General features: G+C 35.7%; 1 protein-coding gene across 1 annotated transcript in view; it reads left to right on the plus strand.

The window, feature by feature from the left end:
* The window catches only part of PDGFC (platelet derived growth factor C), a gene marked incomplete at both ends in the record, with an annotated part of 159,999 nt that overhangs the window by 120,365 nt on the left and 21,120 nt on the right, over positions 1–18,514 (plus strand). The gene's annotated exons all lie outside the window — the stretch shown is intronic.

An 18,514-nucleotide genomic window follows, 5' to 3' on the forward strand; every position in this document is an offset into this window, starting at 1 on the left:
AAGTTTGTCTTTTGGAGAACAGACTTGAGAGTTATTGTGGCATTTACTCAGGGTCAAGTGCCCTTCAGGCTCCTGGGTCTACCCTGATACTTTTTCTTTTTTGCTAGGGATGAACTTTGTTATCAGGATACCCAGATCCCTGGAGAGAGTGGCCTCACTCACTGCAAACTCAGCACTGCATTGGGAACTACTGGCCACTATAGTTTCTTCTTAACTTTGTCATGATAAGAATGATATTAACCACAAGTACATAGTAGACCATAATTCCCTGAATGGAAGTTTGTTGGTAACTGCCTTGCACAACCTTGCAGTTGCTCATTTTAATTTCACAGAAATTCAGCCTTGTCCTTCGAGTTGTCTGAACCCCCTCTGGCTGCATCAGCTTCTCATTTGCTTTGTGTTACCTGTCTTGCTGTTGTATTAGTGAGGATTTAAAGACTAGAAAACTGAAGAATAACTTAACGACACCAGATCTTGGCCCTGTTATATCATTAGGCTATATTACCAAGAAAACATTCTTGCGCTACTTGAAGAATTGAGCTGTTTTTGGTTTTGGTGGAGGGAGGAGGGAAAAGTACATCCTAAATAGTTCAAGAATTTAGTCCATTCTTATGACATTGTAGCTATCATTGGGTATGATCATCCTTACTCGATTTTAATATTTTATACAGTGATTATTTTATGTCGGTCACACAGAAAAAAAAACCTTAGCATTTAGTTACATTTTCTCTGGAACAAATTATAAGAGAGTTTATTTTAATATTTTTTGTTTCACAAGCATAAGAAACGACACTGCCATCTTTAAGATTCCTCCTGATCACCATGTATCTTGGGGGTTTTAATATATTAGTTAAAATTTAACTCATATACTAATATTATATACAATATAACTAATATATAGACTGTAACTAATATGTTGGTTAAAGCATATATATATATGTAACTGACAGTTAATATAGCCTCAAATCTGCCATAAAAATTATATCCACCTTTGTAAGATGACTTATCCACCCTTTTCCTCTCAACTAATGGACAAGACAGCATATCAGCAAGGAGTTTCTTGTTCTTTTGGATGAAGTGATGCTGATCTAATATTTAAAGATTTTATTTGTTATATAGTCATATATTTTTCTTTGTAGTGTTGTGACTTCACAATCCTTTTCTTGAAACCCAGTCCCTTTAAAATAAGACCTAAAAGAAATTCACCTTTCCATTTTACTCTTTTAAGTTATTCATAAGGCTAAATTTTACTTAGAAAAAAAAAAAAAACTGCTGCACAATATGTTCACCTGAAATTACAGCTAGTTGCCTGTAGCTTAAAAAAGAAAACACTGTAGATTTACTATATAACTTTAATCCTTTTGCATTTTAATGCTAATTTTGAGAATTATTAATGAAAAAATATATATGCCCAGTCATGCCCAATTAATAAACAATAAAGAAGTAAGCTCATGCAAATTGATGCCAAATGATATATTTCAGCTTTTATGAATGTACATAAGGAGTTAATAATGTCTTTGATTTTTTTTCTTCTTGCTGAAAAAGAAAAAAAATAAAGGTCTGGTAGATTAGCAGTGAGAGATTGTTTGGGAAGAAATGAAGCAAAACTGAAATAAAACAGTGCAAGCTTGTTTCTATTTGGAGGCCACACACATTGCCAGTCCAGCACACATTTCGTGAAGATCTCTTAGAAAAGAAAATTTCTTGTTTAATTTTGGAGTAATTTATAATAGATTATGTATGTTTTACTCTGTGTACTGTAGCATAAGCACCATTATTTAAAAATGTGAAGAAACTTAAAAAGGCCAGAAAATAAGATCTTTTCTTCTAGTATCAAAAAGTATGAAAAGTTTTATTTAAAAAAACAATCTTAATGTAAAAAATATTGCGTATTTTTGTCAGATAATTACTTCAAAAAAGCCATATTATTTTTTTATTAAATACAAAATCCAAATCTGAATATTTTAGTGATTTTATTCTTTACACATAGAGCTATTCTTTTTTGAGTATATTATTTTGTGTTTATATATATATATTTAATGGTAAGAGATACAAGGATTTTCTTTTTCTCACTCAGATCTGGTTAGTGTTTTGAAGGATATTAAGCTACCACTAAGCTACCACATTTTTTAATTATTTTATTTTAAAAGAATATAATCTAATGTTTCTGATCAAAGGTTTTAACAAAACATTTTCAGCAATTTATTTACTCTAATTTTCCATTTAATGAATGGATCTGTCTTGTTTAAGAAAAATAGGGGCTGCAGGCATCATACCAACTGACTCTATTTTTATGCTCTTTTATTTATTGCTTGCAAAGGGGAATGTGGGGTGATGATTGCACTGAGGACTTCTTTAACTCCCAGCACACCAGTGAAGCTTGTCTTCTTTTATGTTTCTTCTAAATTTGTTCTTCAATTTTTATGAATTTACTTTTTCTTTTTTAACATGTGTACTCAATCCCACTTGTTCAAATGGCACATACTTTTGATTCTTGTTAGTAAAATTATATCCAAAGATTAAAGAAGACTGGAGTCTAGTATGCAAGCATTATAATCACTTTGTAACCTCAACTCTGTGTTTCCTTAATAGTGATTTGTAAATGACTTGTCCAGAGTTAAGTCAGTGCCCAGTCTGTGTGCGCTGTAGAGGGGTGTATGGTTTCTGTGGGGAAAGTTTAGGACACTTGATGCCTGAGGTGCCATTAAGGAATGCATGACTGATTGCCAAAGTAGTTATTAATTATGCAGGATACAGAGAACAAAGCAGCTCAGTGAATATTGAAGTCTGAGGGAGAAGGGGGGAGGGGTGTGTTTTTTCCGTCCCTTCTGGCATATGCCAGTAGGGTATTTCACTGTTAATGTCATGTAAAGAAAAATCTTAACTGAAGGCTAAACTTCCTTTTATGTTCAGGTTAAGGACAGTTCTAACAGGTTTCCAAGCAAGATATCAAATTCATTGCTTCACTTTTAAGGGAAAAAACTGTCAGAATGTACTCAAGATTTTTAAAAATTATAAGCCTCATGACAAACCACTACATTCCTGTATTATTATTAAACTGATTTTAACAAGTAAAAAAATTAGGCTTAAACTACAAAATAAAATTTGTATTTATGTTATGAGAGAATTAAGAGAAAAATCTAAACTTAGAATTTTGTGTAGAAAATGCAAGAGGTATTTTAAAAGTACTGTATATCTACACTATATTCTAAAACAATTTTTAAACAAATAGATTTTTATTTTAACATGCAATGTTTTGGGATATTTGTGCAGGAAATCTTTATTGCATCAAGGAATTTATACAATTGTATACTTTTGCAATACTTTATTGCATCAAGGAATTTATACAATTGTAGAGACAAAAGTCTTACTGGATTAAGAACTGTTTAATGTATTTTTTCCTACCCAACTTTTACTGTATGGACATAGTATTCTTTTTCAGTTGAAGATCATGGTCTCTCTTCCATGTCTACTGATTCCTTTTGTTCCAGTTAATTCCTAGCTCTCTAAGAAGAAATTCCACAGATGGTATGATTTGTAGTTGGAAAGAAAAAGGCAGTTGGCACTAATGCATGAATAGTCAAAGGCAGACAGACCATTTTAAGTTGATATACAAGGGGGTTGTAAATAAGAATTCAGGCTAATTTAATGCTTGAATTTGCTTGATTCAAATTTTATATCTAAAGCCACAAAGATAGATATAAAAGTTCAAAGTTAATTTGACAACCTCAGCCCAACAGAGAGAGTTGTTTTGTAAAAAATAAGTTTGGTGCAACTTTATTAGTTTTTTTTTTTTTAATTACCCCATTCATTTTACTGTAGATTCTTTCAATATTTATTGAAGAATATTTGCTGAGTTATTTTATTTTAAGAAAATTCAAAGATGTGTATAGTATTGTGCTGGGTCTCTGAGAACTGAGCTTGTTTTGGAGAAAACATCTATGCCCATACAAGTGCAGTGAGTGAGTGTCATAGAAATTGCTGGCAAAGATTTTCAGAAAGAGGAGAGCCAACTGTTGAGAGCAGAAGGATGTCACAACTCTTGGATTAAATAAAAAGAATAACCAGTAAACAAAAACCCTGGCGTTAACTAGTATAAATTGGATATTAAATATATTATAGAAAACCCTCAAGAACTTAATGAAAATGTATATTATTAGATGTCAGATTATGGTTCTCTTGGTCTGCAGTGGTGCCAAGTTAATCTACATTTTCATAAAACATGCTTGTAGATTTAATATAAGACAGTCTTATGTTAAATTTGGGGGGAGACTTCTCTGGCTCTGGTGAATCCTCTTACCCTCCTGTGCTTCTGACTGTACCCGGTGCTTGTATAAATAAATAAATAAATAAATCTTTAAAAAAATTGGGGGGGAGAAATTACTCAACTATCAACTGAGCAGGACACAGAGCGTTTGACTGCAAGATGTTGGGGAAATATTATTCACGTTCAAGCAAACATGAATATTTTATGGAACAGACTGGAAACTTGACACATATTTAATAGCTAACATAACCCTGTGTTTTTTTTTTGGGGGGGGGTTTTGGGGGTCATAGAAAGAGTGCAATTTTATATAGATTTTAGTTTTTAATATTGCACCAGGTTTTCTAAGCTATATATTGAAATCTAACAATTTTGTCAACTGTTAATATAGCTACTCCTGGAACTAGGATTAATGACAATCTGTCTTCTTTTCTAGTTCCATGTTCAGTTTGTCTAATATTTTAGAGTTGACATAGGTCTATTATTGAGGCACAGTTCTAGAAAACGCCTTCATTCTGCACTACTAGTAAAACAAGAATAGCTCCAAACTTCAGGAAGTACTCATCATAATTTTTTATCCTTAATTTTATCCTTCATTCTGCACTACTAGTAAAACAAGAATAGCTCCAAACTTCAGGAAGTACTCATCATAATTTTTTATCCTTAATTTTAATTTCTGTCAGTTAAACTTACATACAGTTTTAAAAGGCAAATATTTCCCAGAAGCTTATTACAAAAATAGTTGCCCCACTTTACCTGCCTAAGCTATTTTCTAGCTCCTTGGAGGCAAGCACTTTTAGTTCTTTTAACTGATCTCTTTAAATTTGATGCTATACTTTCATATAACTTGCTTTTGTTAGTACATGACCAAGAGAGCAGTGGGCCCCAAACTTTTAAGGAATGTATTCTCTAAAAGGAGTTCAGCCATCTGCCTGCACAAAGGCAAAGCAAATAGACTCTAGGTGTGAAACATTTTTTTAAAAAAGATTTATTTTATTCATACAAGAGCTGGGGTACAGGCCAGATGCGTGGGAGGGTGAGAGGATTCACCAGAGACAGAGCGGGGAACAGAACAGGCAGACTGATGAAACACACTGCTGAGGGGAGCAGTGGGCGAGACAGGAGAGGTCTGCTGCGCCATGTGGGTTGCTCCAAAGCCAGCAGGGATCGAAATGGCACTGCAGAGGCTACGGACAGCTTCATAGCACTGCGCTCAACCGCCTGCGCCACCAGGGAGGCCCCGGAGTGAAACATTTTTAATAGAATTGGTGTGCATAAAGAGGACGAGAGAAGAAAGATTTCAAGTAATATTTTCCAAATAAACCCTCCAAATTACCCATTCCTTTGGGAGAAAAAAATGCCCTGCCACACAAGTAAGGCCCAAAGAGGGAATGCTGAGACCTGAAAGCTTGCCACAGAGATACCTTATGGCAAGGAACCACAAAGAAGGGATTAGGCAGTCCCAGAGAGCTGGGGCAAAAGAGACTCAAATGCAAAATACACACATAATCCACATGAGGTCAAGATAATTTCTGGTTGTCATTGCCTCTGCCTAGGACTAGGATTAGCTTTCCCACATGTCCCTCACCCAATTGTCTCTTCCAAATATCTCTTCCAAGTGTCTCTACATGTGTCTTCCAAGTAATTCTTCACGTGTCCTCCTCCAAATATCTCCCCATGGGTATATCAGCCTTGCTTCTTCCTTAGCACCCCCAATCAGAAAGTATGATTCATGGTATACTAGGACTTGTAGTCCAATATGACTGCATGCAAGTGGGGACAGGGAAAATGGTGTCCCTAAGATGCTCCTTCCTTTTCATGGAGATGTGTCTATAACACTTTTCTTGCTACTTCTTGATTCTTTGGTTTTAAGAGTTATCTATGGATTTCTTTGTTTCATAATCTGGAAAGTATTTCACTTCCTTTGACCCTTCTGTCTTTACCATAAGTGTAGCCACCTTCCATCCCCTTGATTGTATCCTAATTAGATCAAGATCCAAATTATCATATGCTCTATGCTCTATGGTGGCATGTGATCATTTCTTCATAGCTGAGCCACCAAGTGTATAGTATATCTTCATTTCCTTTACATTTCGTTCATTTCCTGGCTATTTTTTATTTTCTTTTTCCTGAAGTTGTGAGAGCTTTTGGTTTACTTAATGTTCTATGTATTTATCACTACTTCATCCACTCATCAAGTTGTCTAACTCTTAATACAGTCACACATATTTGTGTAACTAATAAATTCATCTTCTTAAAGAAATATCTACTGAAATAATCTCTATTGCAGCTTCGACTGTCTTTCAACTCCCTGCACAGCGGTCATCCTTGGGCTCTATTTCTGTTGTCATCCTGAGCATTCCTTCCCTTTGCATCACTGCATGAGGGTCATAGTTTGCATACTTTGTCTTTCTCTCTCTTACTTTCTTTTCTTGCTTCTTAATCAAACTGTCATGAATTTATTAACCAAAAGGAGCACCTAAGATAGAAACCTTTGTGATGTTGCATAACTTAAAATGCCTTATTTCACACTCAAATTGAAATGAATACTTGCCTAGGTCTGGAATTCTAGTTTGCCACTGAGAAGCTGACTGAACATTCAGTGCATGTGCATGGACTTGCTGATTATGGTCTTTACTGTATTGTGACCCTACTGGATCAATTCCTTGAAAACCCCTGATTCTCCTAATCTCTTTCTAAGGGTTTAATCCTGGCTGTCAATTCTTTGCATTGAGAGCTGGGTGGATAAAGAGTGTGAGTCTCAACATTAAATAAAAGTTTTGACTCACCATATTTTTTTTTTTTTATAGAGGCATGTTTTATTTATTTATTTGTTTGTTTGTTTTGTTTATACATGCACTGGGTACAGTCAGAAGCGCAGGAGGGTGAGAGAATTCACCAGAGCCAGAGCAAGGAGCAGAGCAGGCAGAAGGACCGAAGGACACTGCTGAGGGGAGCAGCGGGCGGCAGGAGAGGTCCGCGTGCCACGTGGGACCCTCCTCTGGTGGCCGGGGAGCAGCCGGGGATCGAACCGGCGCTGCAGAGGCTGTGGGCAGCTTCGCAACCCAGCGCTCAACCGCTGCGCCCCCGGGGAGGCCCAAGACTCACCATATTTAGAATAATATCAGTACTCCCAATTTTCCTTGGGTTCCCAAGTCCATAAGCCCTTATTTTTTTTTTAAAGATTTATTTTTATTTATTTATACAAGCACTGGGTACAGTCAGAAGCACGGGAGGGTGAGAGAATTCACCAGAGCCAGAGCGGGGAGCAGAGCAGGCAGAAGGACCGAAGGACACTGCTGAGGGGAGCAGCGGGCGGCAGGAGAGGTCTGTGCGCCATGTGGGACCCTCCTCCGGTGGCCGGGGAGCAGCCGGGGATTGAACCAGCGCTGCAGAGGCTGTGGGCAGCTTCGCAACCCAGCGCCCAACCACTGCGCCACCGGGAAGACCCATAAGCCCTTACTTTTATTCTGTTTAGGAATAAAGCCGAGCAGGGAAGAAGTTAGTCTTGTGCCACAATGAGAAAATAGATTCGGGGTGTCTGACATCTTCATAATTTTGAATCAGTTTTTCTGTTTTTAGCCCCACTGTCAGTTCCACTTCCTTGGGTACCTAATGCCATCAAATCCTAGAACTTTTTGGTTGTTCTTTCATAAAAATCAGGTTACTCTTTAACTTTTCTCCTTTCCAGACTTTGTCAGGTCCACCAAGCCAGTGCCTACATATCCACCCGCTTTTCAGTTTCCAAAATTTATCATTGTTTGCTCATTAGCAGTTTTGTTTGGTTTAAGGAACTGTGCATTTAAAAATACCTTTAAAACAATCATTTTATGGAAGATCAGAGCTAGAATCACCATCTTTTCATTTTTATTATTCATATAGCAAAGTCCTTACTAAAGCTTGAGATTATATTTAACAAAATATTTACTCTGCACAATTTATTGAGGCTATAGTATGTGTCTGTGATTGGGGAACTGGCTCTCAAGAACAGCTCTTTTCCCATGGCAAGTGAAATAACCACTATGGAAGCTTGGCATGGCTATGCTAATGTTATGTTTACTTTTCCAATATTAGTGAAGTATAGATTAGAGTTGATATTGATTAGCTTATTAACATATCCTGACCTCTGCTTTAATAGTAGTATAAAGTCTAACATATCCAACTGGCAACCAACCAACCTTTTATCATTAATTATATATGTTAGCTGTAATAAAACAACGAATCACATGATGGACACATTTGAGAAAATGCTATCATCGTGAATAGTCCTCAAATAGTCTTCTATTTGAATTATGCCATTAATGTATTTAAATGCTTTGAACAGTAACACCGGAGCCTTTAGAATTTTCACTATTTCTTTAACATACTTATATTGTTGTTTATTTAAGATTACTTTAAAAGCAAATCAGTATGATTATATATACAATATTCCTTCTTCAGTTTTTACACTCTCTGGCAGTGTTAGAACAAAACTCGAAGTTAACTGCAGCTCCTGTATGTGTTTCCAAAGTGATTTTTGAAAAGAAGGGTATTCTTAGCATATTTTGAAAAATACAAAGTTAATGATATCAACTTAGAAAAAGTTGACTCAGAATACAATGAACATATATTAAAAGAAGTGCTAAGCTTTGTCATGAGTTCTTTTATGTCATTTAATCCCCTTAATGCAATATTATCACCATTTTACATATCAAGGCTCATGGAAGGTGACGTATGTTCTTAGGATTGAAGTTATTAATGAGCTTTTTCCCAGTTCTATCTTAAGTCAATTTTGATTTGTAAGTTAGGTTTAATGCTGGCTTATGTGAAATATATTAAGAAGATCAACTGGAGAAGGAAGAGCAAAATAAGATTTTTCACTTACCATCTTTGTTTTCCTATTGAAACACTTTGGTATCATTTCTGTTGCTTATGATGTCATGGATACTTTGGAAAATGAGAAGTTGGTGAACTAAATTAGAATTTACCATTTTTTAATTACTAAATGATAGTGGTAATAAATATTGAGGGCTAAATTATACATTTCTGTACAGTTACATCTTAAATGCAAACAAGACATAAACTTCATTAAAAGTCCAGTGACTGTGGTGGTGGACTTGGTCCCTTGGTGGTGGGTGTGGTGTAGTAACATATGACTGGAGAGATGGGATCCTGTATCTCTGAATTATATACAGTGTTGTAAAGCCGTGTTGCCTCAGTAAAAAAAAAAAAAAATGTTTAAGTCATTGTCAAAGTAAGCACAATCATAAAAAAAAAAATAACAATGCCTGTGGAGTCAATATTTCACTGATAATATTCACTTATCAGTCAAATTCCATTACTATTAAAAATTATCCAGTTACTTGATAGGAGTATCCTCACAATCTTCTCAGCTCCAAAGAATTTTCCAGAATTGTGTCATATGGAAACTTGGAAGGCTAAAATGCATTCAAAAAATGGGAGAATAAGATTGAAGAACAAGAGTAACAGGCTAATCAGAGGCCTCCTGTGAAGCAGCTGGTTAATGGATTACTCTGGGCTACAAAAGATCCATAGCATTTTAGTTTGAAATTATGTACTTTGCACACAGAGTCTGAAAGCATTTGATATTTAAAAAGAATGGAAGTGAAAAGATAAGTCTGAGCACTAATCTACTTGGGAGAGGCCATTGCAATTGTTGGTCGGGTGAATTCAATGGCATGAAAGCCCAGAATATTGAGGGAGGAACTTCCTCAACCAGAATGTCTTTTTTTTTTTTTTTGTCTTCAATTTCATGGGTTTTTTTATATATATTTTTAAATTTTTTACACCATTGTTCATTTTTAAACAGTATTTTTCCCCCCACCCCCTCAGGTGTAGTCCCCATAGAGTTTCCTTCCCCAAGGCACCCGTGCACCATCACCTCAGTCCCCTGTGCTCCTCCCTCCCTCCCTCTGACCCTCTCCTTCCAAGGAGAAAGGAGGTATCACACTTTCAAACTTCAAGCTATGCTACAAAGCCATAATAATTAAAACCATTTGGTATTGGAACAAAACAGACACACAGACCAATGGAACCAAATAGAGAGCCCAGAAATAAAACCACTCTTATATGGACAACTGCTCTTTGACAAAGGAGCAAAGAATAAGCAATGGAACACGGACAGTTTGTTCAATAAATGGTGCAGAATGTCTTTGTATCATGGCCCTGGGCCAGAGATTCTGTCTCCTCCTAGGTGTTTCCACTCCAGTTAAGTAAAGTCAACTTTTGTGTAAGGGTGAGTAAAAGCCATTATGGAAATACCTGGCTAATACCTTTTCTTACCTTTCCTCACTGCAAGTAATTATTCAGAAGAGGGATCAAGGTTGTTGCTTGTTCCCTTACAAGACTGTGTGAATTATCTTAAGTACTTCCAAAGCAGGTTTGCTTAAGAAAGCCAAGGTTTATACTAACCCCGCCCCAGACTTTGAAAGAATAATAGGAATGATATTGAAGTGGCAATTATCAAAGACTGTACAATGAAATCTGTGATAGGAAGAGGATATAAGTGTGGACAGCCCCATGTCAGCCAGTACAGTTTTAATACCGCCTTTGAAATTGTGCTTTTAAATTTTAATAGCATTGCTAAAGAGGAAATGCCTTTTTCCAGAAGAATAACATTCTGCTTAAAAAAAATAAAAGTAAAAAAAAAACTTTCCTGCCGGGTATAAGTTAATGAAATAGCATTAAGTATAATTAGTTGTTTTAGGAAAAGACATGTGAAAGGCACTGAATGGCTGGAGATAGAGAAACACCGCATGCCAGAACTTGACTCCCAATGCCTGAGTGAGGCGGTATTAAAATATATGACATATCCTTTGGATGAAATTCTTTAGAAGTCATCTCAAACATTCTGGCAAAAATATTTTCCTTTCTTTTTGGAATATGATGAGTGATGCCTTGTGGTATTCTAATCCTGTTATTGATGAAAGTAATAAAAAGAACTCCTTGTCTACCAGGCACACAGTTTTGTTTTGAAGTCAGACTTCATCTTCTACTGGATACTGATTTGCCTCTGGATCTATTGTTTACCTGTTACTCAATCAGTCACCTTTTGAAATGCCAGAAAACACATTTAGTATTTTAATGACTAAATGTCAAGAGAGGTACTTTTGATGAAAATTGTAATTTTAACAGTACTGCTTGGGAAAGTGTAGGTTCATTTTGCCTTTTTAAATTGGTTTCCCAAAGAATGGGGTCTTGTTTGTCATTTTCCACAGCTTATGTTTTCTCTTCAGTAGAATTCCTGATTATATAAAAGGGTTTCTCTGCTTCCTCCAACTGACCAAAGTCTTTGTGTGGTGTGAGTGGCTTGGCATAAATAATTCCATCATAATTTTAGGATCTTAACTTTTTAAAAGGACACATAGTCTTTTGGTATGATCTTGGATCTTCTGTTGTGGTGCCTTTGCAACAGAGATTTACTTTCTTATTTATATTACCAGGCTCAAGCATTTGGCTTAACTAAGTATTCATTCATTTGGCTTTTGAAATGCATGTGATGTTGTATTTTAACTGAACATTTTATTAAATTGACTGCAAAAGAACCCAGCTTACCTGGGTTTTACCTGCAAAGGAATCCAGCTTACCTGGACTTTACCTTACCTTTTACCTTACTGTCATAATAATAGTGTAGACCACTGCTCAAACATAAAACACTATATTGGGTTCCTGACAGATGCCATCTCCTTTTGACATTTTGATAATGGTGCTAAATCATCCTTTTTTTTTTTTTTTTTTTTACCTAGGAGGAAGTATCCTCAAAGGAGGAATGTAATTTGTCAAGGTTTCATAGCAAATAAATAGGAAATATGATTGTCAAACTATGAATGTCAACCATAATATGTATCTACTAATCAACTTTTGAACAATTAGATCTTTTATCAGCACTTTGAGATAATTGTAAATTGTAAATTTAATTGATAATTGATAATTGTAAATTGACATTTCATTTCTAGAAAGATCCTATATGTACTTCACCTAATTCCCCCCAGGAGTAACATCTTACATGACTCTACAGTATAAGATGCAAAATTAGAAAAATTATATGATACTGTAATAATAGCACAATAATATAATAGCTCTACGTACAATAGTGTCACCTAGAAAGTGACATTAATACAATAATTGGACCTCTAAAATTTTTGAATGAATAAAAACATACCATCACAGGTGATATTATTTGAAAGTATTATAGGAATGACTTATATAAGTCAAAGTTAAAATTATGTTTAGTAGTTTTAAAAATGACTCAAATCAATAATAACAAGGAAGAGCATATATTATTATGTCATGAAATTATTGTAGAATATCCACTTAGGCTAGAAGGGAAACTTTTATTTGAATTAGGTGAACTCATAATCTTTTCATCTCATTGTGTAGTGTGGGCAGAACCATTTTTGCAATTTAGAGTAGAACATCTATCATAGATTTAAGATTACAAAATCAAAATTAATACCACAAATCACTCCTCTTGATGTGGAATTTAAAGTGAAAGTGTGAAACATAGTATAAATAAATCCATGAAGAAGGTTCTGCTCTCTCTGAGACAGAGATTAATGAAGTTTTAGGATGCTAAGAGCTCAAGATATAATCTATATCTTTTAACTGATGTCAGGCTGCAGAACTGATTGCTTAAAAAGCCCTTCATTTCTCCAGAATAGATTGATGACTTCAGTGCTACTAAATCTCTTATGCAAAATTTATATAATTTGCTTCCAACAGGTATGGTATGTGAAAGTATTTACCTATTAAAAAGACAGTATAATATATAAAAGTTAAAATCTTTCAAAGGGAAAAAATTGTAATATGTGATATTTTCAAAGAATTTTTCCATTTGCAAAATCAGTGAAAGCCAGTTCGTGAACATCTGAGGTAGATAACCAGGTCTGGTATTGAATATTTTGACTAGAGTAGCTCAGGTGGAGATGCATAAAAATGGCATATTCTGTGCATTTGATTGTGATTTCACTGTTCTTCAGTTGCTCCATGGACTTCTTAAATGGGGGTTTTCTGATTGGAGTCCTGTGTATTTCTTCCAAAAGCCCATATAACTTTTAGTTTGACTATCAATTATGTACCAATTATAACTTTTAGTTTGACTATCCTTAAGTGAAAATAAGAACGCAAAGATACCTGATAAAGCAATCGAAGTGCAGAATTCCTCTTGGATTTTATGAAGGGTTCCTGCCTATATTTTCCAGTTGTCTCTGTCATACCTAATTGAGTAGCAATTTTTTTGCAGTACTTCATTTTGTATAGAGTCCTTCATTTATCTAAGTTTTCAAAGCAGCCATAACTCTTTTGATTGGGTTATTTAATATTTTAAATAAGAATAATTATGAAAACGACTGTTCTCATTTTGGAAACTTATGCTGGTTATTGATAAACATTAAGCTTAGCTGGCAGAAATTCAAGTACCTCTGATATGGTTTAGGGACAAATACAAGTTTTTCTTGGTAAATGTCAACTTCAACTGGTGGAAGCAGAATGCATGCCAGTAGCAGGGTGTGTTGTGGTATCATCCAGCAGCGTGCTTTGCGTGCAGGAGAAAGTTAGCCAACCTGGAGGACAGTTCAGTAAAGGACAGTTGATTTCAATATTGATAATGCTTAATAGTGTGTCTTTGGTATGTGTATCAAAGAAGCTAAAAACATGCCCAGAAACAAGTTTGAAATAAACTGGCTTATTTTTCTTAAAATTTATCAATACACATGGTCGTGCTTGGATATAGTGTTTTATGATACAAATTATATCATCCATGTTAGCAACAGTGCTTGCTCCTCTAAGTTCTTGGATGCTGCCAAGATGTCCTTAGCTCTTTGATTACTAACCTTGACCTAGATTCTTTACTCAGACCTCACTGCAAGAGAGTGGCCTTCTTGTGACCTTGAGTGATAAGAATCTGGCTTGAATTCTCACTCTCCCACTAATCTACCTGTATAAATCTAGACAAGTTTTCCTCCCACAAAATGTAGTTTCTGCTTTATAGCATTGTTGTAAGTATTAAGTATCAGATGCTTGGCTCAGAGTTTGGCATGCAAGCACAAATATGTGTTTCCTTTGTTTTAGGTCAGATTTACCACAATGTTCTGATTCTAAGCCACTCTGTCCCTAAATCAGAATTTTTAAAACTCTTTCACCAATAGCCTACCAGAAGAAAACAGCTTCAAATGTGACCATACATGCACATGTGCATGAACATATGTCAACACACAAGTACACACATACAAACATGTACACATATGATCATATTTTAAAATGTGAGATATGGATATATGCATGGATTATGAGATAATACTTAAACTTAGTAATGAGACCATTATTAAATTTTCCTTCCTATTTTTAATGCTAATCATGTACTTACTTAGTTGATATCACCATCCACTAAATATGTCATATCTTGAGTTTGAACATTCTGACCCAATTTGTAAATGATCCATTTGTAAATGATGGATAATTTGTATGCCTTTTGGCAACTTTATTTGTCTTCCTGGGAAAATTTATTATACTAAATTATGTAAAAACTCATTCTTATCATCCTCAAAATTGATATCAAAGAACATTTTCCATTTTAATCTACAGAACCTAAACTATATTTTAGAAAAATCTCAATTCAAGGTTTTCCATCAGTGTTAACCTATGCAAAACTTACTCCTCTTTGAAACTAGAGATCACTTCTCAGAATTGTACCGATATTTTAATGATGATAGGAACTGTTGATTGAATGCCTGTTAATATTCTGTGATGTTAAAATGAATGACTTGTTTGCAGTGATACAGTATAGATTTAGCTTCCTTTCCCTTTTGCCTCACAAAGAACTCATCAATCTTTTTGTGCAGGTATTTAGAATTAAATTAGTGGTTTTTGAATCAACAGTCACAAGTCCATCAGTCTCCCGTAACTGCTTAGTGCCATTGACTGTAGGCACGGATGAAGGAGATTGTGTCCTGAGTTGCCCTCTGGTTATCTTTATATTTTTAGTGAAACCAAACAGAATAGAGCTATAGCTAGTGGGTAGCTGTTACACATACTCATTAAGATGTGGGAATGTGCAGTATGTGTAACAGCTACCCACTAGCTATAGCTCTATTCTGTTTGGTTTCACTAAAAATATAAAGATAACCAGAGGGCAACTCAGGACACAAACATTATTAAAATGGCCATCCTTCCAAAAGCAATATACAGATTCAATGCTATTCCAATCAAAATTTCAATGTCATTCTTCAAAGAAATAGAACAATTATTGATGAAATTCATATGGAATCACAAAAAACCCCGAATAGCCAAAGCTCTCCTGAAAAAAAAAGAAGGGAATGGAGGCATCACACTCCCAGACTTCAAACTATACTACAAAGCCATAATCATCAAAACTGCATGGTATTGGAACAAGAACAGACATACAGACCAATGGAATCGAATAGAAAATCCAGAAATAAACCCACAGATTTATGGTCAACTAATCTTTGACAAAGGAGCAAAGAATATGCATTGGAGAAAAGAAAGTTTGTTCAATAAATGGTGCTGGGAAAACTGGGTCGCTACATGCAAAAGAATGAAGCTTGACCACCACCTCACACCATACACAAAAATCAACTCAAAATGGATTAAAGAACTAGACATAAGACCTGAAACCATAAAATATATAGAAGGAAATATAGGCGAAACACTACGTGATTTGCACATCAAAGACATCTTTACAGACACATCACCCAAAGCAGTGATAGTGAAGGCAAAGATAAACAGCTGGGACTATATCAAATTAAAGAGCTTTTGCACAGCAAAAGAGACAATAACAAAAACAAAGAGAAACCCCACCAACTGGGAGAACATTTTTGCACCCAACACTAATGATAAAGGACTGATCACAAAAATCTGCAAAGAGCTGATGAGACTCAACAACAACAAAGAAAATAATCCAGTCAAAAAATGGGCAGAAGAGCTTAAAAGAAACTTCTCTGAAGAGGAAATGCAAATGGCCAACAGGCATATGAAAAAATGTTCAACATCACTTGTCATCAGGGAAATGCAAATCAAAACTACCATGAGATACCATCTTACACCAGTGAGAATGGCACATATTAAAAAAACTAGCAACAACAAATGTTGGCGAGGGTGTGGAGAAAAAGGAACTCTTCTGCACTGTTGGTGGGAGTGCAAACTGGTCCAACCACTGTGGAAAGCTGTGTGGAGATTTCTGGACCTACTAAACATAGAGCTTCCATATGACCCAGCAATTCCACTCCTAGGTATTTACCCAAAGGACACAGAAACATCCATTCCAAAGAACACCTGCACCCCTATGTTTAATAGCAGCACTGTTTACAATAGCTAAGCTTTGGAAACAACCCAAATGCCCAAAAATAGATGACTGGATCAAGAAGATGTGGTACATATATACCATGGAATATTACTCAGCATTCAAAAAAGATAAACACATGCAATTTGCTGCAACATGGATGGCGCTGGAAGGGCTCATGCTCAGCGAAATAAGCCAAAAAGAAAAAGAAAAATACCGGATGGTCTCACTCATAGCAGGAATCTAGAAAACTTAAATAAGGGACCAGGAAAAAGAATAACTATAAGAAAGTGAAAATCAAAATCAACAAAAAACTATGAACCAGCGACACTTTTAGGGGGGCGGGGGCGGGAGGGGAGGGATTGGGGTCAGAATGGGGGGCTGCAATTGTATGGGGAATATAACAATAAAATTTATAAAAAAAAAAAAAAAGATGTGGGAATGTGAAATTTCTTCCCTGTGCGCTCCATCGTATAATCGGGAACACAGTTAATGTGTGAATCTATTCTTTTGAATTCACATCTTATTTTAACAACCAATCTTTCTTGGGTCACTTTGGCACATTTTTTTACATCATTTTCTCTCCTTTGCTTCTTCATTTCCTAAAACTGTTGTGACTACATTCTTGACAAAATGAATTTCATTTTGGAGCCCTCTTAGCTCACTTCTTTTGACAGCATGTCAGATTTAAAGCAGGTGTCCTTTCTGAATGACCACCTTCCCAATAAGAGTAAGATGCACAAATTGAACATCATCATTAATAATTCCACTTTTTTCAGGGGTGACTGCAGTTCATCTGTCTTACAATCCAAGCTTCACTGTTGTATGTTGACTTGCTAGCAGAGTACCTGGCACACAGGAAACACTCTAAAAATTTTAAGTAAATGAATGAATGACCAATAGCATCTTTCTAGGGGGAGACAGACAGATAGTCCTGTGGGGCTATTGTGTTTCGACTATGAGTAGCTTTGGATGGAAACACGCCAGCCTCTGCAGTCTACTGTGGTCAACCATAGTCCCAAAGCCCTGAGGGCAGGAGCCGCTGCCCTGTGTCCAATATAAATGTTGATTCTGGGAAAACCCATGGTGTTTTGCCAGAGATATCTTTGCTATCTTCAATATGTGAAATGAATGTTGGTGTATGAACTAAAATTTAAAATTGAGACAATAAAAGAATTCAAGTCATGTAAAGCAATAAAGCATGCCCATGTCGCCACCCATTTGAAGTATAACATTCTCTTTTTTAAAAGACTTATTTATGCTTACAAGAACTTGGGTACAGGCCAGAGTGAGGGGGGAGGGAGGTGAGAGTTTTCACCAGAGACAGAGTAAGGAGCAGAACAGGCAGACTGACTGAAATACACTGCTGAGGAGAGCAGCAGGTGAGACACCTGCTGCACCATGTGGGTAGCACCTTGGCCAGAGGCTGCAAACAGGTTCATAGTGCTGTGCTTAATCCCTTGTGCCACCAGGTAGGCCCCTGCATTTACTTCTTTAAGTTTCTATTTTTATTTAGAAATTTCAAGTGTGTGGAAGTTGCACTAGACAAAGCAATGGATCCTAGTTGCCAACTTAGGGGGAAGATGCACTTTGTAGTGTAATATCTGAATGTCTATCCGAATTCATAGATTTGCAAAATTGAAAGAAACCTTTAAATTCATTTTGTATATCTTTTATCTGATTCACAATCCCTTTGCCTCCAAAACAAAATGACTGTGACTTTCACACAAAACTTGTGCATTTCATTGTCTTTTAGTTATTGAAGCCACTCTATTTGTACCCAGTATTAATTTTAGAAATTCATTTTTAATGTGAAACAAAAAGCTTTCTACATCAACTCCTTCAAACTGGTTATTTCCTTTAAAATTTAATGCAATGGTCTATGACTTTCCCCAATACTAATAATACATAATCACTTACTACCTTATAAGATATATTTTATGCATCTTATAGTT

Source organism: Talpa europaea (assembly GCF_964194135.1).
Source record: "Talpa europaea genome assembly, chromosome: 10".
NCBI classification, from domain to species: domain Eukaryota; kingdom Metazoa; phylum Chordata; class Mammalia; order Eulipotyphla; family Talpidae; genus Talpa; species Talpa europaea.